Raw genomic sequence first — 23,509 nt, forward strand, 5'->3', positions numbered from 1 at the left:
ATGTATACCTGAATTGTTTGCTAAGACTAGAATAATCCCTAATGATATACAAGAACTGGGATACAAAAGTAGAAAGATAACCCAACTCATTATCAAGTACTTTATCACTTAGCAGATACCTATCTTATAAAAGTTATCCTACAAATCTATAAATATACTAGTGAATCTTCATTATAGATCTTCTTTTTAGTCTTTCAAAGATGTTATTAGAAGTAGAAGAAGACTTTTGGTTAGCAGGTGTCACAAAGAAAAGGACAAAAATCCTCTTTTGAGTTGTATATTTAAAATGATATGAGTCTAACAAAAAGATATATAGCATGACAAATGCTAATTTAAGGACAAAATTGTTAAGGGTTGATAAATCCATTCCATAAAGAAACCAATGGTTTCTTCCTATTGATGTCTTCTTCTTCAGCTTTCTTGAAATAAAATGCATAGCTATATGACTGAGATTTGAAAAAATAAAATGAGAAAGTTCAACTAAATTAATTTTATGGTCCTTGTCAAGAACTGAAGAGTCTGAAATTTTACTCTAGGTACAAGTTAACAAATTCATAGATGCTGGCAGAAGACACAAAACTCTAGGGTCACAGTCAAAGAATAGTTTATTAACACCAGCAATAGCAGTTGCTGGAATATCAGTATTTGTACCATTTCCCTGGGCCCCAATTCCCACAGCATTACTGACTAGAAGATTCCATGCAGTAAGGTACATTATGGGGGGGGGGGGTCTTGAGTTTGTCATTTATAATGGACAGCAATCTCTGGAGGAAAACAGTATCTCTGTTTTCTATGGCTGTTCACCATATAAAATTAATTCTAAACTGAGATATAATTCACATACCATAACCCTTTCCAAGTAAACAATGCAGTGGTTATTGGTATATTCACAAAATTGTGCAGCCATCACCATTTTATAATGCCTGAACATTTTCTATCATCTGAAAATTAAACCTAATGCACATTAGTCATTTCTCAGTCCCCCTCCTCCAAACCCCTGGGAACTACTAACTTACTTTTGTCTCTCTAGATTTGTCTATTCCAGACATTTCATGTAAATGGAGTCACACAATATGTGACCCTTCTGTGACAGGCTTCCTTCACTTACCATAATGTTTTCAAGGTTCATCCATGTTGTAACATGAATCAGTTATTTTTTTATAGCTGAATAATAGCTGTTGTATGGATATAACACATTTTATTCATCTATTCATAAGTTGATGGACATTTGCGTTGTTTATATCTTTTGATTATTGTGAATAATGGTGGCACAAATATTCATATATAAGTTTTTGTGAGGACATACAGTTTCTATACACTTGGTTACCCAACTAAGAGTAAAATTCCTGAGTCATATGGCAACTCTATGTTTAACTTTTAAAAAAACTGCCAAACAGCTTTCACCTCTGGGGCTAGAGATTGGAGTGTTGTCATTTTAATCCCTTACCCCCCAGTGCTGAAAGCCTTCAGGGAGCAAAAGAGTGCCATGCAGTGCAGTCTGGAGCTGCTTACACTGAGCCCAGCTACCTGGCAAAAGGGATGCAACTCCATCTGGGCAAAGACACATGAGAATCAGGGCAAGAGGGCCCTCCCCCAGAAGACCAGCCGGAACATCTGGCTAATACCAAGTTTATGGATGATAGAGAATTACAAAACCTCAGCTATTATGGAAAACTGTATATAGCATTCATATTTTTGAAGAGTGATAGTTTGACTTCTTCTTTGCTGATCTGGATGCCTTTAATTTCCTTTTGTTGTCTGATTGCTGAGGCTAGGACTTCTAGTACTATGTTGAAAAGCAGTGGTGATAATGAACATCCCTGCTGTGTTCCTGACCTTAGTGGAAAAGCTTTCAGTTTTTCTCCATTGAGAATGATATCTGCAGTGGGTTTCTCAAAAATAGCTTTGATAATATTGAGGTATGTGCCCTCTATCCCTACACTTTGAAGAGTTTTAATCAGGAAGGGATGCTGTACTTTGTCAAATGCTTTGTCAGCATCTATTGAGAGTATCCAATGGTTCTTGTTCTTTCTTTTATTGATGTGTTGTATCACATTGATTGACTTGCGGATGTTGAGCCAACCTTGCAGCCCTGGAATAAATCCACTTGGTCATGGTGAATACTCCTTTTAATGTACTGTTGAATCCTATTGGCTAGTATTTTGGAGAGAATTTTCGCATCTGTGTTCATCAAGGATATTGGTCTATAGCTCTCTTTTTTGATGGGATCCTTGTCTGGTTTTGGGATCAAGGTGATGCTGGCCTCATAAAATGAGTTTGGAAATTTTCCTTCCATTTCTATTTTTTGGAACAGTTTCAGGAGAATAGGAATTAGTTTTTCCTTAAACATTTTGTTGAGGGGCGCCTGGGTGGCTCAGTGGTTTGGGCCTCTACATTCAGCTCGGGTCATGATCTCGGGGTCTGGCATCGAGCCCCGCGTCGGGCTATCTTCTTGGCGGGGAGCCTGCTTCCCCCTCTCTCTCTGCCTGCCTCTCTGCCTACTTGTGATCTCTGTCTATCAAAAAAAAAAAATGTTTGGTAGAATTCCCCCAGAAATCCATCTGGACCTGGGGTTTTGTTTGCTTGGAGATTTTTTTTTAAAAGATTTTATTTATTTTTTTGACAGAGATCACAAGTAGGCAGAGAGGCTGGCAGAGAGAGAGAGAAAGGGAAGCAGGCCCCCTGCTGAGCAGGGAGCCCGATGCGGGACTCAATCCCAGGACCCTGAAATCATGACCTGAACCGAAGGCAGCGGCTTAACCCACTGAGCCACACAGGTGCCCTGTTTGGAGGATTTTAATGACTGGTTCAATCTCCTTACTGGTTATGGGTCTGTTCAGGCTTTCTATTTCTTATGGGTTCAGTTGTGGTAGTTTATATGTTTCTAGGAATGCATCCATTCCTTCCAGATTGTCCAATTTGTTGGCATAGAGTTGCTCATAGTATGTTCTTATAATTGTTTGTATTTCTTTGGTGTTAGTTGTGATCTCTCCTCTTTCATTCATGATTTTATTTATTTGGGTCCTTTCTCCTTTCTTTTTGATAAGTTTGGCCAGGGGTTTATCAATTTTATTAATTCTTTCAAAGAACCAGCTCCTAGTTTCCTAGATTTGTTCTAATTTTCTTTTTTTTTTTTTTTTTGGTTTCTATTTCATTGATTTCTGCTCTGATCTTTATGATTTCTCTTCTCCTGCTGAGTTTAGGGTTTCTTTCTTGTTCTTTCTCCAGCTCCTTTAGGTGTAGGGTTAGGTTGTGTACCTGAGACCTTTCTTGTTTCTTGAGAAAGGCTTGTACCGCTATATATTTTCCTCTCAGGACTGCCTTTATTGTGTCCCACAGATTTTGAACCATTGTGTTTTCATTATCATTTGTTTCCATAATTTTTTTTTTAAGATTTTATTTATTTATTTGTCAGAGAGAGAGTGAGTGAGAGCGAGCACAGGCAGACAGAGTGGAAGGAAGAGTCAGAGGGAGAAGCAGGCTCCCTGCTGAGCAAGGAGCCCGATGTGGGACTCGATCCCAGGACGCTGGGATCATGACCTGAGCCGAAGGCAGCTGCTTAACCAACTGAGCCACCCAGGCGTCCCATGTTTCCATAATTTTTTTCAATACTTCTTTAATTTCCTGGTTCACCCATTCATCCTTTAGAAGGATGCTGTATAGTCTCCATGTATTTGGGTTCTTTCCAAACTTCCTCTTGTAGTTGAGTTCTAGCATCAGAGCATTGTAGTCTGAAAATATGCAGGGAATGATCCCATCTTTTGATACCAGTTGAGTCCTGATTTAGGACTGAGGATGTGATCTATTCTGGAGAATGTTCCATGTGCACTAGAGAAGAATGTGTATTCTGTTGCTTTGGGATGAGATATTCTGAATACATCTGTGATGTCCATCTGGTCCAGTGTGTCATTTAAGGTCTTTATTTCCTTGTGGATCTTTTGCTTGGATGATCTGTCCATTTCAGAGAGGGGAGTGTTAAAGTCCCCTACTATTATTGTATTATTGTTGATGTGTTTCTTTGATTTTGTTATTAATTGGTTTATATAGTTGGCTGCTCCCACATTGGGGCATAGATATTAAAAATTGTTAGATCCTCTTGTTGGACAGATCCTTTGAGTATGATATAGTGTCCTTCCTCATCTCTTATTAAAGTCTTTGGCTTAAAATCTAATTTATCTGATATAAGGATTGCCACCCCAGCATTCTTTTGTTGTCCATTAGCACAGTAAATTCTTTTCCACCCCCTTACTTTAAATCTGGAGGTGTCTTCGCGCTTAAAATGAGTTTCTTTTAGGCAACATATAGATGGGTTTTGTTTTTTTATTCATTCTGATACCCTGTGTCTTTGATTGAAGCATTTAGCCCATTAACATTCAGGGTAACTATTGAGAGATATAAATTTAGTGCCATTGTATTGCCTGTAAGGTGACTGTTCCTATATATTGTCTCTGTTCCTTTCTGATCTACCACTTCTAGGCTCTCTCTTTGCTTAGAGGACCCCTTTCAAGATTTCCTATAGAGCTGGTTTGGTGTTTGTAAACACTTTCAGTTTTTGTTTGTCCTGGAAGCTTTTAATCTCTCCTTCTATTTTCAATGATAGCCTTGCTGGCTATAGTATTCTTGGCTGCATGTTTTTCTCGTTTAGTGCTCTGAATATATCATGCCGGCTCTTTCTTGCCTTCCAGGTCTCTGTGGATAAATCTGCTGCCAATCTAATATTTTTACCATTGTATGTTACAGACTTCTTTTCCCGGGCTGCTTTCAGGATTTTCTCTTTGTCACTAAGACTCGTAAATTTTACTATTAGGTGACGGGGTGTGGACCTATACTTATTGATTTTGAGGGGCGTTCTCTGCACCTCCTGAATTTTGCTGCTTGTTTCCATCGTCATATTGGGGAAATTCTCCCCAATAATTCTCTCCAGTATAACTTCTCCCCTCTTTCTTTCTTCTTCTTCTGGAATCCCAATTATTCTAATGTTGTTTCATCTTATGGTGTCACTTATCTCTCGAATTCTCCCCTCGTGGTCCAGTAGCTGTTTGTCCCTCTTTTGTTCAGCTTCTTTCTTCTCTGTCATTTGGTCTTCTATATCACTAATTTTTTCTTCTGCCACATTTATCCTAGCAGTGAGAGCCTCCTTTTTTTTTTTTTTTTTAAGATTTTATTTATTTATTTGACACAGAGAGATCACAAGTAGGCAGAGAAGCAGGCAGAGAGAGAGGAAGGGAAGCAGGCTCCCTGCTCTCAGCAGGGAGCCCGATGCGGGACTCGATCCCAGGACCCTGAGATCATGACCTGAGCTGAAGGCAGCGGCTTAACCCACTGAGCCACCCAGGCGCCCCGAGAGCCTCCATTTTTGATTGCACCTCATTAATAGCTTTTTTGATTTCAACTTGGTTAGATTTTAGTTCTTTTATTTCTCCAGAAAGGGCTTTTATATCTCCCGAGAGGGTTTCTCTAATATCTTCCATTCCTTTTTCGAGCCCGGCTAGAACCTTGAGAATTGTCATTCTAAATTCTAGATCTGACATATTACCAATGTCTGTATTGATTAGGTCCCTAGCCTTCGGTACTGTCTCTTGTTCTTTCCTTTGTGGTGAATTTTTCTGCCTTGTCATTTTGTCCAGATAAGAGTATATGAAGGAGCAAGTAAAATACTACAAGGGTGGCAACAACCCCAGGAAAATATGCTTTAACCAAATCAGAAGAGATCCCAGATCATGAGTGGGGAGAAAGGGGATAAAAAGAGGTTCAGAAAGAAAGAAAGAAAAAAAAAGAAAAAAGAATTTAAAAAAGAAAATGAATAAAGAAAAGTATAAAAAAGAAATATATATATATATTAGATAAACTAGTTAAAAAATTTAAAAAAGAAAAGGGTAAAAGGTAAAAAAATTTTAGCAGAAGAAGAGAAAAAAAAATTAAATTAACTGCAAGACTAAAGGATCATAGGGAGAAAGCCACGAGTTCCGTGCTTTGCTTTCTCTTTCTCTGGAATTCTGCTGCGCTCCTTGGTATTGAAACTGCACTCCTTGGTAGGTGGACTTGGTCTTGGCTGGATTTTTTGTTGATCTTCTGGGGAGGGGCCTGTTGTAGTGATTCTCAAGTGTCTTTGCCCCAGGGGGAATTGCACTGCCCTTACCAGGGGCTGGGCTGAGTAATCCGCTCGGGTTTGCTTTCAGGAGCTTCTGTTCCCTGAGCGCTTTCCGTAGAGTTCCCGAGGACGGGAATACAAATGGCGGCCTCCTAGTCTCCAGCCCCGAAGAGCCGAGAGCCCGGGTCCCCACTCCTCAGTACCCCCTCAGAGAACAGTGCCCAGTAACTCCCGTCTGCCTGACCTCTGGCCGCGCTCCGAGCTCACCAAGCCTGCGACCAGTTCAAGGTAACCCCAAGCTGTGAGCTCACTGTTGGCTCTGTCTCTGTAGCCGGCTTCCCCGTTCTAATAACTGTAAGCTCTGCGACACTCAGACACCCCTGATCCTTCTGTGGCCCTGCGGGACCTGAGGCCACTCTGATCCCGCATGGGCTTCACCCTGGTTTGGCCTCTGAAGTGATGTCCCTCAGCGGAATAGACTTTTAAAAGTCCTGATTTTGTGCTCTGTTTCTCCACTGCTTGCCGGGAGCTAGCCCCTCCCCCTGGGGTCTATTTTCCCATCACTTTGAATTCAGTTCTCTGCCAGTCCTACCTTTCAGAAAGTGGTTGTTTTTCTGTTTCTAGAATTGCTGTTCTTCTTCTCTTCAATCTGCCGATGGATTTGCAGGTGTTTGCAATCTTTAGATAAGCTATGTAGCTGATCTCCTGCTAGCTGAAGTAGTCTTAGCCTGCTACATCTCTGCCATCTTGACTCCTCCCCCACAGACAAACTAGATTTTAAACGAAAGACTGTAATAAGAGATAATGAAGGACATTTTATCATAATAAAAGGGTCAACTAAAAAAAAATCTAACAGTTGTAAATGTCTATGCCCCTAACTGGTAAATAGCCAATTATAGAAACCAATCAATAACAAAATTAAAGAAACACATTGATAATACAAATAATAGGAGGGTAATTTAACACCTCACTCACACCAACGAACAGATATTTTACGAAGAAGATCAACAAGGAAACAATGGTTTTAAATGACACACTGGATCAGATGGACATCACAGATCTATTCAGAGCATTCCACCCTAAAGGAACAGAATACACATTCTTCTCTAGTTCACATGGAACATTCTCCAGAATAGATCACATATTGGGTCACAAATCAGGTCTCAACCGATACCAAAAGACTGCGATTATTCTCTGCATATTTTCTGAACACAATGCTTTGAAACTTGAACCCAATCACAAGAGAAAATTTAGAAAGAACATAAATACATTGAGGTTAAAAAGTATCCTAATAAGGAATGAATGGGTCAACCAGGAAATTAAAGAAGAATTTTAAAAATTCATGGAAAAAAATCAAAATGAAAATATGATAGCTCAGAACCTTTGGGATGCAGCAAAGGCAGTCAGTTCTAAGAGGGAACTATGTACCAATATAAGCCTTTCTCAGGAAACAAGAAAAGTCTCAAATACACAACCTAATCTTACACCTAAAAGAGCCTGAAAAAGAAGAGCAAATAAAGCCTAAATCCAGTAGGAAAAGAGAAATAGTAAGGATTAGAGCAGAAATCAATGAAAGAGATATCAGGAGATCATTAGAACAGATCAGTGAAATTAGGAGCAGTTTCTTTGAAAGACTTAATAAGATCAATAAACCCCTAGCCAGTCTTATCAAAAAGGGAAAGGACCCAAATAAATAAAATCATGAATGAAAGATGAGATATTACAACCAACACTGAAGAAATACAAACAAGTATAAGAGCATATGATGAGCAGTTATATGCCAAAGAATTAGGCAATCTGGAAAAAATGGATGCATTCCTAGAAATATTTAAACTTTCAAAACTAAAACAGGAATAGAAAACATGAACAGACCCATAATCAGCAAAGAAATTGAAGTAGTTAATAAAAAAATCTCCCAACAAAAAAGAGTCCAGGCCCAGATGTCCTCCCAGCAGAATTCTACCAAACATTTAAAGAAGGATCAATACCTATTCTTCTGAAACTGTTTCAAAAAATAGAAATAGAAGGAAAACTTCTAAACTTGTTCTGTGAGGCCATCATTACCTTGATCCCAAAACCAGACAAAGACCCCTTCAAAAAGGAGACTTATAGACCAATATCCCTAATGAACATGGATGCCAAAATACTCACCAAGATACTAGCCCATAAATAGGATCCAACAGTACATTAAAACGATTATTCACCATGACCAAGTAGGATTTATTCCTGGGCTGCAAGGGCAGTTTAACATTCACAAATTGATCAATGTGATAGACCACATTAATAAAAGGACAAGAACCATGTCATCCTCTCAATAGATATAGAAAAAGCATTTGACAAGATACAGCATCCTTTCTTGATTAAAACTCTCTGCAGTGTTGGGACAGTGGGAACATAACACAATGTCATAAAAGCCATATATGAAAAACCCACATTGAATATCATCCTGATGGGGGAAAAATCGACTTTTCCCCTAAGATCAGGAACATGACAGTGATGTTCATTCTCACCACACTATGTTCAACATAGTACTGCAAGTTTTAGCCTCAGCAATCAGACAACAAAAAGAAATAAAAGACATCTAAGTTAGCAAAGAAGTAAAACTTTTACTCTTTGCAGATGATATGATACTCTATATTGAAATCTCAAAAGACTCTACTTCAAAACTGCTAGAACTCATACAGGAATTCAGCAATGTGGCATGATATAAAAGCAACGCAGAGAAGTCAGCTGCATTTCTATACACTAACAATGAGACAGAAGAAAGAGAAAGAGAGAAGAGAAGACAATCAAGGAATTGATTCCATTTAGAATTATACCAAAAGCCAGAAAATAACTAGGAATAAACCTAACAAAAGAGGTAAAAAATCTGTACTCTGAAAACTATAGAACACTTATGAAAGAAATTGAGGAAGACACAAAGAAATGGAAAAATATCCCATCCTCATGGATTAGAAGAAAAATACTGTTAAAATGTCTGTGTAACCCAAATCAATCTACATATTCAATGCAATCCCCTTTAAAATACCTTGAATATTTTTCACAGAGTTGGAACAAATCAGCCTAAAATTTGCATGGAACCAGAGAAGATCTCAAATAACTAAAGGCAGGTTGAAAAAGAAAAGAAAAGCTGGTGGCAAAAAGAAAAGAAAAGCTGGTGGCATCACAATTCCAGACTTTAAGCTCCATTACGAAGCTGTAATCATTAAGATAGAATGGTACTGACACAAAAACAGGCACATAATAACAGGAACAGAATAGAGAATCCAGAAACAGACCTTCAATGCTATGGTCAACTAATCTTGGACAAAGCAGGAAAGAATATCCAATAGAAAAAAAGGCAGTGTCTTCAACAAATGGTGTTGGGAAAATTGGACAGCCACATGCAGAAAATGAACCTGGACTATTTTATTACACTATACATAAAATAAATTCAAAATGGATGAAAGACCTAAATACGAGACAGGAATACATCAAAATCCTGCAGGACAACACAGGAAACAAACTCTTTGACTTCGGCTGGAACAACTTCTCCTAGACACACCTTCAAAGGCAAGAGATATAAAAGCAAAAAATAACTACTGGTACTTCATCAACATAAAAAAGCTTTTATACAGCAAAGGAATCAACAAAACTAAAAGGCAACCTATGGTATGGGAGAGGATATTTACAAATGTCTTATCATGTAAAGGGCTATTATCCAAAATCTCTAAAGAACTTACCAAATTCAACACTCAAATAATCCATCCAAGAAATAGGCAGAAGCCATGAACAGACATTTCTCCAAGAAGACATACAAATGGCCAATAGATAAATGAAAAAATGCTCAGCATCACTCAGCATCAGGGAAATACAAATCAAAACCACAATGAGATACCACCTCACACCATTCAGAATGGCTAAAATTAACAAGTCAGGAAAGAACAGATGTTGGCAAGGTTGTGGAGAAAGGAGGCCCCTCTTACACTGTTGGTGGGAATGCAAGCTGGGGCATCCACTCTGGCAAACAGTATAGAGTTTCCTCAAAAAGGTAAAAATAGAGGTACCTTACCACCCAGCAATTGCACTATTAGGTATTTATCCAAAGGATACAAACATAGTGATTTGAAGGGGCACATGCACCCCAGTGTTTATCACAGCAATGTCCACAATAGCCAAAGTATGAACAGAGCCCAGATGTCCACTGACAGATAAATGGATAAAGATGTGGTGTAATATACAGAATGGAATGTTACTTAGCCATCAAAAAAAGAAGAAATTGTACCATCTGCAATGACTTGGATGGAACTAGATGATATTATGGTAAGTGAAGTAAGTCAGAGAAAGACAAATATCATATGCTTTCATACAAATGTGGAATTTAAGAAACAAAATAGATGAACATAGGGGAAGGGAGGGAAAAGTAAGCTAAGATAAAATCAGAGAGGGAGATAAATCATAGGAGAGTCTTAACTACAGGAAGCAATCTGAGAGTTGTTGGAAGGGAGGTGGGTTGGGAATGGGGTAACTGTGACAGGTATTAAGGAGGGCACTTGATGGAATGAACACTGGGTGTTATATGCAATGACAAATCACTAAACTACCTCTGAAACTTATAATACACTGTATGTTAATTGAGTTTAAATTTTTTTTTAAAAAGTAAAAAAAAAGTTGTTAATACCAAGCCACAACAATATTTATTACAAAGTGTTCCTCTTTCAAGTGACAGGTTTTATCAGTTAGGTCCTTAAATGATGTTAAGATAGAAATGGAGGCCAGGCTTGAAAATTGCCTGGGCAGATAAAACTAATTTACTCATACAAGCAAAGCCTAATTTAGCTTTTTTTGGCAATATAACTTGATAAAGGTCATTTCTTTCCCATGCCTCTGGAAATCATAAGCAAAACTGGGACTGTTTCCCAAGATTCATTTGAGACAATCACTGATCAAGTCCTTATCTTTGATGAAAGTTCTAATATTAAAACCAATCACTATGAAAAATAGTCACTGCTTTCTCACTATATAAGCTGCTTTATAACAATATACCTGTCCCCCGAACCTCATTCCATGTTTTGGTTTCATTCCATGTTTTGGTTTGAATGCTCCCAGTTTGCAAACTGTTTTTTTGGTGTGTGCAGAATAAATAAATTGTTCCTAATCACTAAAAAGTAAACAAACAAAACAAAGAAACAAACCAGCATAGTATTGACCTGTGATGGACAAATAGATGAATAAAACAAGATATAAATAGTCCAGAAATAAACCCATGTATATATGGGCAACTGACTTTTTACAAAGGATGGAGAAAAGTACAAGGTGCATAGAAGATTTTTTTTTTTTCATTTATTTGGAGTGGAGCAATCAGCTATCAAATCACAAAAACAAATGAACAAAAACCCTGATTTTCAATCCATAGCTTTTATCATTGCAAAATTTAACTTAAAGGAGATCACAGGCCTAAATGTAACACCTAAAACTATACAAGAAGAAAACATAGGAGAAAAATTTTGTAAACCTGGGTTAGGAAAAGATTTCTTAGATGCTATACCATGTATAGTCTATAAAATAAAAATCAGTAAACTGAATTTCAGTAAAGTTAAAAACCTTTGCTTTTCAAAAGACACTGCTAGGACAATGAGAAAAGAAATCACAGACTGGGAAAGATATTTGCAAAGCATGTATTTGATAAAGGACTTGCATTCAGAATACAAGAATCTCAAAACTCAAAAGTGAGAAAACTATCAACCCAATTAAAAGTAAATATTTGAGCAGACACTTCCCAAAAGATATTTGGATAGGAAACAAACCTGTGAAAAAATGCTCATCATTTATTGCTAGGGAAATACAGATTAAAACCTTCAACTACTACCACACGCCCATTAGAATGGCTAAAGGATGCCAAGGATGTAGGACTACTGGAATTCTAATATATTGCTGCTGGCAGTGTGATACAACTTATCTGGAAAATACTTTGGCATTTTTTTTATTATCTACAAGGCATTTCTTCATGACATATTTTAACAGCTCTATTAAGGCATCACTGATATAAAATAAATTGTATATATTTAAAAGTACAATTTGAGACCTATGACATGTTCATATACTGTGAAACCATCACCAAAATCAAGATAATTAACAAATACTTCAGCCTCAGAAGATTCCTTAGTCCCTCTCTAATCCCACCTTCTTGCCCCTACATTCAGTCTCCCCTGATGCCCAGGTACCTATTGATTCCTTTTTGTCACTACAGATTATTTTGTATTCCCAAGAATATTTTGAAAATGGAATCAATATACCTTGTACTATTTCTTTTTTTAAAGATTTTATTTATTTTTTTTTAAGATTTTGTTTATTTATTTGATAGAGAGATCACAAGAAGCAGAGAGGCAGGCAGAAAGAGAGAGCAGGGAGGCTCAGCAGAGAGTTCTCCCAGGTCCTTGACCCCAAATATTTGGGTCTCCACCATTCCTAGTTTCCTCTCCTTAAAGGCTTTGTGTTACTAACAACCATAAAGGCCCCTAGCAGAGTGTATATAAAATATGACAAAGGCCAGTTCACAAACGATCTTGTTTGGATTTAAATATATCCACTTCCTCATAGACCGATTGATTTATGTTGGCATTAGAAATTCTATGCACAGTTGAGAGTTGTGAATGTGGAATAAAGCAGTTTTGTAAACCATACTCCCTGCTGAAATATCAAGGGCCTGGATTACATTAAATGTCTTGGTTCTTTGAAGCACCCACTCAGATAATTTTGGAACATAAATATATCCCCTTCCCTTGACCCCATTCCCAGCCTTGGAGCTACTTGTTCTCTCTGGTAGCACAGTACTGAGTGATAGGGCATCAGAGTTTCCTTAAACCATCAGAAGCAACCAATTTACCTTTCTGTTCATTTACCACTGTTGTGTTTTGTTCCACTCCTGATAGCTTCTGCTGGTTTGGATTTGATCCATCTCATATGCCATTTACCCCTGACTCCGTTCTTGCCCTTCAGTCAACTTCTGGTTTACCATTCCATTCCATTTCTTGCTACATTTAAAATATGTAGTTTAGCACTTTTAAAATATCTGAATGGACAAGTTGTTCTTGAGAAGGCAGTTGGAGTGATACAATTCAATGTACTCCTCCTTCAGTATTCCTCTCCTTCATTCAATGCCATTTCCCTTGCGGGTGCCTTGTTTTTCTCTTTCCTCTGTCTTATAACCCTCCTGCTCATGACTTATTTTATTCTACCTCAGTGGTTCTCAAACTTTTGCATGCATCAAAATCACTTAGAGGGCTTGTTAAAACACAGATTGCTGGATTGCAAACCCAGAGTTTCTGATGCAGTAGGTGTGAATTGCTACTTGAGAATTTTTAGTACTAAGAAGTTTCCAGGTGATGCTGATGTTATTGGTCTGGGGACAATACTTTAAGAACCACTGCTCTAGCTCAACACTGTTTATATTAATCACTGGTCTATCTCCCAACTTGTCCTCTAAGCCCTTTTTTTGTAAATTGTGTTGATGTGCAAAGCTGGCAGGTGTGGCTACGGATCCTGATTTGCCATAATTATTCAGGATCAAGTCTTTAAACTAGAGCCAATGATCTTGGGTTACCCTAAAGGTAGAAATGCACTGTGCTCTTTAGGGGTAAGAACTCAGAATCAAGATGCAGGATTTAGAGCTACCTGAAACACAGAGCTCTTGAAACATATTTCCAAAGAGTAGTTCACTGTCCAAATTAAGCTAGTTCAGCATTTTAGAAGTAACAGTGAGGAAGAATAAATTTAGAGAGTGAATGTAATTTACTCCTGAATAACCAAAATAAATGTGAGAAACATTCATATTCATACTCATTTCTTTTTTTTTTTTAAGATTTTATTTATTTATTTGACAGACTGAGATCACAAGTAGGCAGAAAGGCATGCAGAGAGAGAGGAGGAAGCAGGCTCCTTGCTGAGCAGAGAACCCGATGCAGAGCTCTATCCCAGGACGCTGGGATCATGACCTGAGCCAAAGGCAGAGGCTTTAACCCACTGAGCCACCCAGGCGCCCCCATACTCATTTTCTGTGTGTGTGTCATTATTAATATGGACAGTTTCTATATGTATATATTAACATGATAAATAAAAGATTTATCTATGTGTTATCTAGTTGTGTGGTTTATGTATGCTTTTTAGTATATAAGGGCATACCTAAGCAATCTTTAACTTACTGTAATTTTCAGGTCATAAACCTCTCACATTTAGGGTAGGCTTCTAGCACACAAATAAAATTATGGAAGTCAGTCTACTTTCTGATACATTCTGAGTACTGCTCCCCGTTCTTAGTTTCAACTGGCACCTTGTACTTAGTCTCAGACCTTATATAGACCCTCTACTCTATATCTGGTCACAGGTCAATATCAGCAGAGACTGACATGGAACAGGGACTGAAGGGTTACTACATCTGGCAGAATGGGAAGGATAATGAACTGGGAAAGGAGAGGAGAAAGAAGAAAGACAAGTAAAAGAGAGAAAGAAGCTGGCAGAGACACATGTACATGTCAAGAGCAAGTACTCTCGGGGCACCTGGTGGTTTAGTGGGTTAAAGCCTTTGCCTTTAGCTCAGATCATGATCCCAGGGTCCTGGGATCGAGCCCCACATTGGGCTCTCTGCTCAGCAGGGAACCTGCTTCCCTCTCTCTCTATGCCTGCCTCTCTGCCTACTTGTGATCTCTGTCAAATAAATAAATAAAATCTTAAAAAAAAAAAAAAAGCAAGTACACTCTATGAAAAAACTAGACTGGTTTTCTTGTTTGGCTGGTGACCTGTTTCTGAAAGCAATCTCAGAAGTGGAGTTCTGACCAATGTCAGCTTTATTTTAATGTATCTATAGTCTTTCAAATGTGTGTTTCCAAAAAGAAATCTGCTCATTGGTTTCCTGATTTGTCTTTAATGTCACCAAAGACCTCATCCTTTCTGATATTTCTGCTGGCTACCATGTCTTCAAAATTAATGAATGGTCTCTGTGTTACTGCACTTTCCTGGATCCCATCCTACCTGTCCGATATTTTTTCTTAGCATCCAGCCATCCTGCATAAAAAATATTTCTCCTTTCAGATTCCCAATCTGCATTCTAGTATGATGGCATCATCACCAACCCTGTCACACTGAACTGAAATCTCAGAACCTACCATTAGTAATAAACTGCTAAGCTATATCCTTGGATGACTACTTTTCCCTTGTCCACACTTAAAACGAGCTTTCAATAAACTTCTTTCTTTGGTTTTCATAACCCTCCCCACTCTCTTCCTTAGTGATCCCACCTACTATATGTTCAACTAATATTGCTATATAAATGACTAAATCATCTATTGTCAAACTTTTTCAGAAACACAAGACTTAATCCTTAATGATGTCTTCACTGCATATTTGGCAGGCACCTAAAATGTGGCATCTTTTTTTTAAAGATTTTATTTATTTATTTCACAGACAGAGATCACAAGTAGGCAGAGAGGCAGCCGGAGGCGGGGGGGTGGGAGCAGGCACCCCACTGAGCAGAGAGCAGGATGCAGGGCTCCATCCCAGGACCCTGAGACCATGACCTGAGCTGAAGGCAGAGGCCCAACTCACTGAGCCACCCAGGTGCCCCTAAAATGTGGCATCTTTCATACATAACTCAGCATCGTATTTTTCAAAATATATTTCTCCTCTTTGATTCCTAATCTGCATTGCAAAATTATCACTCTCCTAGTAACTCAGGTTTGAAACCTCAGAATTATCTTCTACTTTTCCCATTCCCTTATTTCCTATATCAGGTCATTAGATCCTACAAATATGATCTGTGAAGTCTGTTCCCATCTTTTCATTCCTTCTTCTACTCTTCTAAATGATAGTCTTATTATTGTATGTCTATCACTGAAATATTTTATTTATTGCCTTGTGTATTGTGAAAAAGCCCAACTCAATTATGCATCTCCTATCCACCAACCAGTAAGTTAAGTTATGGATGCCTCCAGGTTGTTTACCATTGATTTTCCTTCCTCCTGTAAGACATCCAGTTATGATCCTGACTGTAACTTGAAAACTCTTCGATCTATAAGGCAAATCTAACAGGGACTTTAAACCTTTGCACTATGTTTATTTTGGTTTTTCTTAGCAGACTTTTGCCTTGGCTCACCTTTCTAACTTTTCCTTTTCTGGACTATTTTGGGTATCTGCACTAGGTCAGGTTTCTGTAACTGGCAGTCAGATGGAGCCAAAGTACTTATTCTCCAATAAGAGAATGGCTTTTGAAAGTGTTGCCCTAATTTATCTCCTTGTCTCCAGTTTCTTATCTTATAAACCATTCTACATACCAATGCCAGATAATTGTTTCTAAAATACAGGTCTAGGGACGCTTGGGTGGCTCAGTGGGTTAAAGCCTCTGCCTTCGGTTCAGGTCATGATCCCAGGGTCCTGGGATCGAGCCCCTCATCGGGCTCTCTGCTCGGCGGGGAACCTGCTTCCTCCAGTCTCTCTCTCTGCCTACTTGTGATTTCTGTCTGTCAAATAAATAGATGAAAATCTTAAAATAAAATAAAATAAAATACAGGTCTCATCATGTGTTTTTCCTTTTCATATATTTCTGGCAACTCTCCACAGTTATAGAATAAATTCAGAATGGCATTCAAGGTCTTCCTGATTTGGCCCCTCTTTCTCAGTTTTATCTCCCACCATACAATCATAAAACCTACCTTCTAGCTCCATTAGATGACTAAACAATTTCCAGGAGCAGCCCTCATTTTCCTTTCTCTAAGCTTTTGCTCATGTTGTTCCCTCTCCCTCAAAAGCCCTTTTCCTCTAATTTCTAGCTTTTGGGGTCCTACTTATATTTAAAGATAGAGATTTTCCATAAAATTTTCCCCATTCTGCGGACATCTGGGCAGCTCAGTTGGTTAAGCATCTGCCTTACACTCAGATCATGATCTCAGGGTCCTAGGATAGAGCCCCACATCAGGCTTCCTGCTGAGCAGGGAGTCTGCTTCTCCTTTCTCCTCTGCCTCCTTCCTCCTGCTCATTATCTCTCTCTCTCTCTCAAATAAATAAAACCTTTATTTTAAAAACCTTGTAAAAAAAAAAAAAAACCTTCCCCATTCTCTTCTTCCTATACATTTCTGTAATATTCTTTTGCCGTCAGATGAGCTCTTGTCAGTTACCTTGACAATATTCTAAGCCAAATGAGATCATTAATGCTGTTATCACTCACCTATTCTTAGCACCATGCCCTGGACATATTTACTACTCAATGTTTGTTAATATAATTAAAATGATATGTGTAAGTTCTACTATGCTAGCTAAAATATAATCATATTACTTTATGTCCTATATCATATTTAATCATCAAAAATAATGTAAAAAGGAAAAGTAATCTAATGACAGTTATATATTATTGGAGGATCACATATAGAGATTAACCTGCAATGGAAAAGTATTATTCTGTATATTTGGGATTAAACTCAGCCTTGCATATTTTAATTTAGCCACTATTAAAGCCAAGGCTTTGAGGTATTCTGATGGTATAAAATAACAACATGATGAAAGATTAAAGGATGAAAATTCTGATGAAAAGCAGGGTTGGTTCATAGGATTTAGAGGTGGGTCTGTCCTTATATAGTATCAGGGTGTCAGGTGAAGCTGCTAGTACTGATGAGAATGGTAGTTCACATTAGTCATTGTTTTGGAGGCAGCAGAAAGCCAGTGTTACAGGGCTATTTGTTAAAAAAAAAAAAAAATACAATTAAAAGCAGCAGCAAAACCGATGTCCTTACATCTAGTACTCAGGGAATCACCCAGTGATTAAAAGTCTTTCCCAAAAATTGTCTTAAAAATTCATGTGCAGGGGGGCCTGGGTGGCTCAGTGGGTTGAGCCTCAGCCTTCTGCTCAGGTCATGATCCCAGGGTCCTGGGATCAAGCCCCGCATCCAGCTCTCTGCTCAGCAGGGAGCCTGCTTCCTCCTCTCTCTCTGCCTGCCTCTCTGCCTACTTATGATCTCTGTCTGTGAAATAAATAATTTATTTTATTTTTAATAAAATTTTAAAAATTTTATTTTAAAACTTAAAATTTATTATGCTGAGTGAAATAAGTCAAGCAGAAAGAGTCAGTTATCATATGGTTTCACTTATTTGTGGAGCATAACAAATATCATGGAGGACAAGGGGTATTAGAGAGGAGAAGGGAGTTGGGGTAAATTGGAAGGGGAGGTGAATCATGAGAGACTATGGACTCTGAAAAACAATCTGAGGGGTTTGAAGTGGCGGGGGGGGTGGGAGGTTGGGGTACCAGGTGGTGGGTATTATAGAGGGCACGGATTGCATGGAGCACTGGATGTGGTGAAAAAATAATGAATACTGTTTTTCTGAAAATAAGTAAATTAATTAAAAAAATTTTTTTAAAATTTAAATTAAATTAAATTAAATTTAAATTTAGATTAATTCAAATTTATTTTTATAAAAATTTTAATAAAATTTTAGTAAATTTTAAATAAAATCTTAATAAATTAATTAATTTAAACTAATTTAAATTTAATTAATAAAAATTAATTTAAATTTAAAATAATTTAAATAATTTAATTTTAATAAAATAATTTAATTTAAAAATTAAATCATTTTATTTTATTTCATTTTATTTAAAAATTTAAAAATTTTAAATTTTAAAATAAAATTTTAAAATCTTTTTTAAAAATTAATGTGCATATCTTAAAGAAGGCTTTCTGAGTGAATCTGATGTCAATGTAGATGCACATTTTGGCTTCTAATATGTTGAATTGAAAGACTTAAAAATAAGTAGGATAGGGGTGTGTCTGTGGCTCAGTCTCTTAGGGGTCTGCCTTTGGCTCAGGTCAGGATCCTAGGGTCCTGGGATGGAGCCCCACATCAGGCTCCCTGCTCTGTGGGGATCCTACTTTTTCCTCTCCCTCTGCCCCTCCCCCTGTTTATGCTCTCTCTTGCTATCTCTGTTACTGTCTCTCTCTTTCAAATAAATAAATAAGATCTTTAAAAAAATAAGTAGGATAAGAACTACATGTTCTCCACTACGGTATGAGGTAATATACAATTTAATGTAATCGGTTTCTGGGTTGTCCTGTTTAATTAGTTTATATAAACTTCTAGGAGTTGTTCTGGCACATAATGTATACTTCACTAAATGTGGTGTTTGTGGTCATTTCCATACATCAGGCCCTGGGTCAGAAAGAAATTCTTCTATTATATCATTGTATAGGAAAATCAAACCCTGATTTCCTGCTTTTGCCAGGAGAAGAAGGACAAGATTGGTATTCACATGAGAATATCAACTCTTTGCAACTATAAGAAGGTATATCTTGTCATTGTGTGTATAGCAGGGTAGGTGGCTTAAACAACTGATTTGTATTTATGTCTGAGGAACTAATAGGTAATAATAATGAACAAATAAAAACTGATGTGGAATGGATGAACCTTGAAAATATTCTCAGTGAAAGATTCCAGTTAATAAAACACCATACATTGGGGTGCCTGGGTGGCTCAGTCGTTAAGCATCTATCTTCAGCTCAGATCATGATCCCAGGGTCCTGGTATTGAACCCCGTATCGGGCTCCCTGCTCAGCGGGAAGGCTGCTTCTCCCTCTCCCATTCCCTCTGCTTCTGTTTCCTCTCTCGTTCTGTCTCTGTCTGTCAAATAAATAAATAAAAATCTTTAAAAAGCAAAACCATTATACATTGTAAGATTCTATTTATGTGAATGCCTAGAATAGGGAAATCTAGAGACATAAAGTGGATTAGTGGTTGCCTTGTATTGGGAGGGGGTGTGGTTTTGGAGGACTGAGGAGGGGTTATGGTTAAAGACAAGATTCTTTCTGGTGTGATGAAAATGTTTTAAAATTGATTGCAGTGATGGTTATACAACTCTGAATATATTAACTGATGAACTGTACTCTTTAAAAGGGCAAAATGTATGATTTGTGAATTATGTGTCAATAAAACTTAAAATCTGTGTGGGAGAATATATAGAACAAAATAGTGCATTCACATGTGTAGGGTGGTGGGGGAGATGAAGAAGGGGAGGGGCAGTGGGGGGAGGGAAAGAGAGAGAGAAGAAGGGCTTGATCTCACAACCCTGAGATCATGACCTGAGCCAAAATCAACAGTCAGACACTTAACCGACTGAGCCATCCAGTTGCCCCTAAATAACCTATTTGTAAGACCTGTCTAACTACTGATGCCTAGATATGAAAACAAGTTATTATTTACAGATGTCAGATATGTCTTCTTTAATTTTCATAATTAATTATATTTTGAAAAGGTCAGAAAACAAACCACAAAGTAAGAGAGACAATAGATTTTAGTTACATAATTTTAGTCTCATATTTGAATTACATTTATCTCCAAGAGACTGTTTCTACATACTATTTTTTTCTAAAAAAAAACCCCTCAACTTCTTAAATAGCATCCCTATTAACACCAATGTGTGTTTCTCTGATCCACATAGTTTAGCAAGCAAATTGAAAATTTTTCCCTCACTGTTATAACTATGTCTTACTAACTTATAGATAGGACAATTACCATTTATGACCTGTTAAGCTACTCTTAAAAATTGCTTTGGGGGGGCGCCTGGGTGGCTCAGTGGGTTAAAGCCTCTGCCTTCGGCTCGGGTCATGATCCCAGGGTCCTGGGATCGAGTCCCACATTGGGCTCTCTGCTCGGCGGGGAGCCTGCTTCCCCCCACCCCCTGCCTGCCTCTCTGTCTACTTGTGATCTCTGTCTGTCAAATAAATAAATAAACTCTTTTAAAAAAAATTGCTTTGGGGTTTTGGGACTTTGGTTGACAGGGAGGTCTGGTCTTTGTTAGAAGCATATTCTCCATATAAAATTCAAAGGGTTGTTTTTTAGAATACTATATAATAAACCATAGGTGGCATGAATCTGGGAATTCTCAGTTTCTATTAGTCTCAGCACTTTCTTTTTTCTTTCTTTTTTTTTTTTTTAAGATTTTATTTATTTATTTGTCAGAGATAGAGAGCAAGAGAGCACAAGCAGGGGGAGTGGCAGGTAGAGGGAGAAGCAGGCTTACCCCCAGCAAGGAACCCGATGTGGGACTAGATCCCAGGACCCTGGGATCATGACCAGAGCCGAAGGGAGACACTTGACTGAGCCACTCAGGCATCCCACAGCACCTTCCCCAAAAGAAGAAAGTGGCACCATAGTCTTGGACTAATTTTTGTAGGGCTATGTTTTAGCTGCCTGGCTTCCAGTCCTAATCCCTGTAATCATTACAATGACATTAACCCTTACTTAGGTAAGTGACCACTATTGGTCATTGTTTTTTCCAGGCCTTTTCTTGTTGTCTACTTTTCCTGCACTGGGACCTATCTTAAGAGTTCCTAGTCAGAGAGGATTCAAGGAGAAGTATTTCAATAGTTTGTGGCTTAGCATCAAGTGGACCTATTGCTTCTAGTCCTACTGTGATCTCACAGAGAAACAAACTGGGTGTCTTTGTTGCAACCTTTTATTCACCTCTGTTTACCTCTCTTTGTAGATTTCATCTATCACGCCCAAATCACGCCAATTTCTTTAGGCCTGATGCCCTGCCTTATTTAGCAGTGTCTTGCCAGACTCTTAAGAGATTACTAATTTGTTTCTTAATCCCAATCCCCATCAGTGGATTCCTGCTTATCTGCTTATTGCTTGCCACCAGACCGGGTTCTATTCTCTGTCTGCCTACCTCCCAGGACATCCAGTGCTAGACTTCTAGAGTCTAGCTGTCTGCCTGCTTACTGCCTTCTGTTATACAACTTTTCTTTCTGCTTTACCAGCCTGCCCAGTCTTTTCCTGTTGGTGACTACAGGAAGCTTCTTAGCTTTCCTGTCCTGCTGTAATTAGTCTCTTTAGTTTTTGGGTACCAGGCTCCTTGGCATGACTCTGTCTGCAAATGCCAAATACCTTAGATACTATCTTCCAGTTTGCTACTAGGTTTTTATTTCCTTGGGCCAACATTTTAGTAATTCTTGTTTACTCTTTCTTTTCCTTTGTTTCCTGTATGTAATCTGTGAAGAGGAACAGTTTGTTCCTTTATTTTTTTTAAGTTTTTATTTAAATTCCTGTTAGTTAACACAATGTAATATTAGTTTCAGGTGTACAATACAGTGATTCAACAGTTCCAAACAACACCTCGTGCTCATCACAACAACCACACTCCTCAATTCGCATCACCTATTTAACCCATCCCTCCACCCACTTCCCTTCTGGTAACAGTTTGTTCTTTCTAGTTAATCATCTACCTTTCCAGTTCATCTATATTCTGTTTCTTGATTTGCCTCTCTTTTTTCCCCTGTTGCTCCTTTCTTTTGTTTCTTAGATTCCACATATGAGCAAAATCATATGGTATTTGTTTTTCTCTGACTTATTTATTTCTTCAAAATAAAAAGTTTCTGCACAGTGCAGTAAAAAAATCAACAAAACTAAAGGGCAACATATGGAATGGGAGAAGATAATTGCAAATGACATATCTGATAAAGTGTTAGTATCCAAAATATAGAAAGAACTTAGCAAACTCAACACCCATTGTGAATTCAAGCCTCATGTGTGGCATGAAGTTTACTTAAAATAAAAACAAACAAACAAAAAAACAACCCAACACCCCCAAAATGAATAATCCATTTAAAAATGGGCAGAAGGCATGAACAGACATTTATCCAAAGACATATAGATGGCCAACAGACACATGAAAAGATGCTCAGCATCACTGATCATCAGGGTAATACGAATCCAAACTACAGTGAGATATCACCTTATACCTGTCAGAATGGCTAAAATCAACAACACAAAGAACAACAGGTATTGGCAAGGATGCAGAGAAAGGGGAACCATCTTACATTGTTGGTAGGAATGCAAACTGGTGCAGCCACTCTGGAAAACAGTATGGGGATTCCTCAAAAAGTCAAAAATAGAGCTACCCAGTGATCCAGCAACTGTACGCAAAAACACTAATTCAATGGGATACATGCACTCCAATGTTTATGGCAGCATTATTAACAACAGCCAAATTATGGGAACAGCCCATTTGTCCACTGAAAAATGGATAAAGTTGTGGTACACACACACACACACAGGAAAATTATTCAGCCATAAAAAAGAATGACATCTTAACATTTGCTATGACATGGATGGAACTAGAGTGCATTATGTTAATTGAAATAAGTCAGTCAGAGAAAGTCATCATACCATAAGGATTTCATTCATATGAGGAATTTAAGAAACAAAACAGATGAACATAGGGGAAGGGAGGAAAAAATAAAATAAAGTTAAAAACAGAGAGGGAGGCAAACCATAAGAGACTCTTAGCTATAGAGAACAAACTGAAGGTAGCTGGAGGGGTGGTGGGTAGAGGGATGTGATAGATGGGTGATGGGCATTAAGGAGGGCATTTGTTCAGATAAGCACTAGGTGTTATATGTA

At 38.0% G+C, this 23,509-nt stretch overlaps 1 long non-coding RNA gene across 5 annotated transcripts in view; it reads right to left on the bottom strand.

The window, feature by feature from the left end:
- The window catches only part of LOC131821128 (uncharacterized), an 86,223-nt gene that overhangs the window by 58,079 nt on the left and 4,635 nt on the right, over nucleotides 1–23,509 (bottom strand). For 2 of the 5 annotated variants that reach the window (XR_009349840.1, XR_009349838.1), the window contains exon 3: nucleotides 6,684–6,861. The exons of 2 other annotated variants lie outside the window; for them this stretch is intronic. This is a non-coding gene — a long non-coding RNA (uncharacterized LOC131821128). Of the gene's footprint in view, nucleotides 1–6,683; nucleotides 6,881–23,509 lie in introns of all 5 variants that reach the window. One more of the 5 variants, XR_009349839.1, reaches the window with a different exon arrangement.

Source organism: Mustela lutreola, chromosome X (assembly GCF_030435805.1).
Source record: "Mustela lutreola isolate mMusLut2 chromosome X, mMusLut2.pri, whole genome shotgun sequence".
NCBI lineage: Eukaryota > Metazoa > Chordata > Mammalia > Carnivora > Mustelidae > Mustela > Mustela lutreola.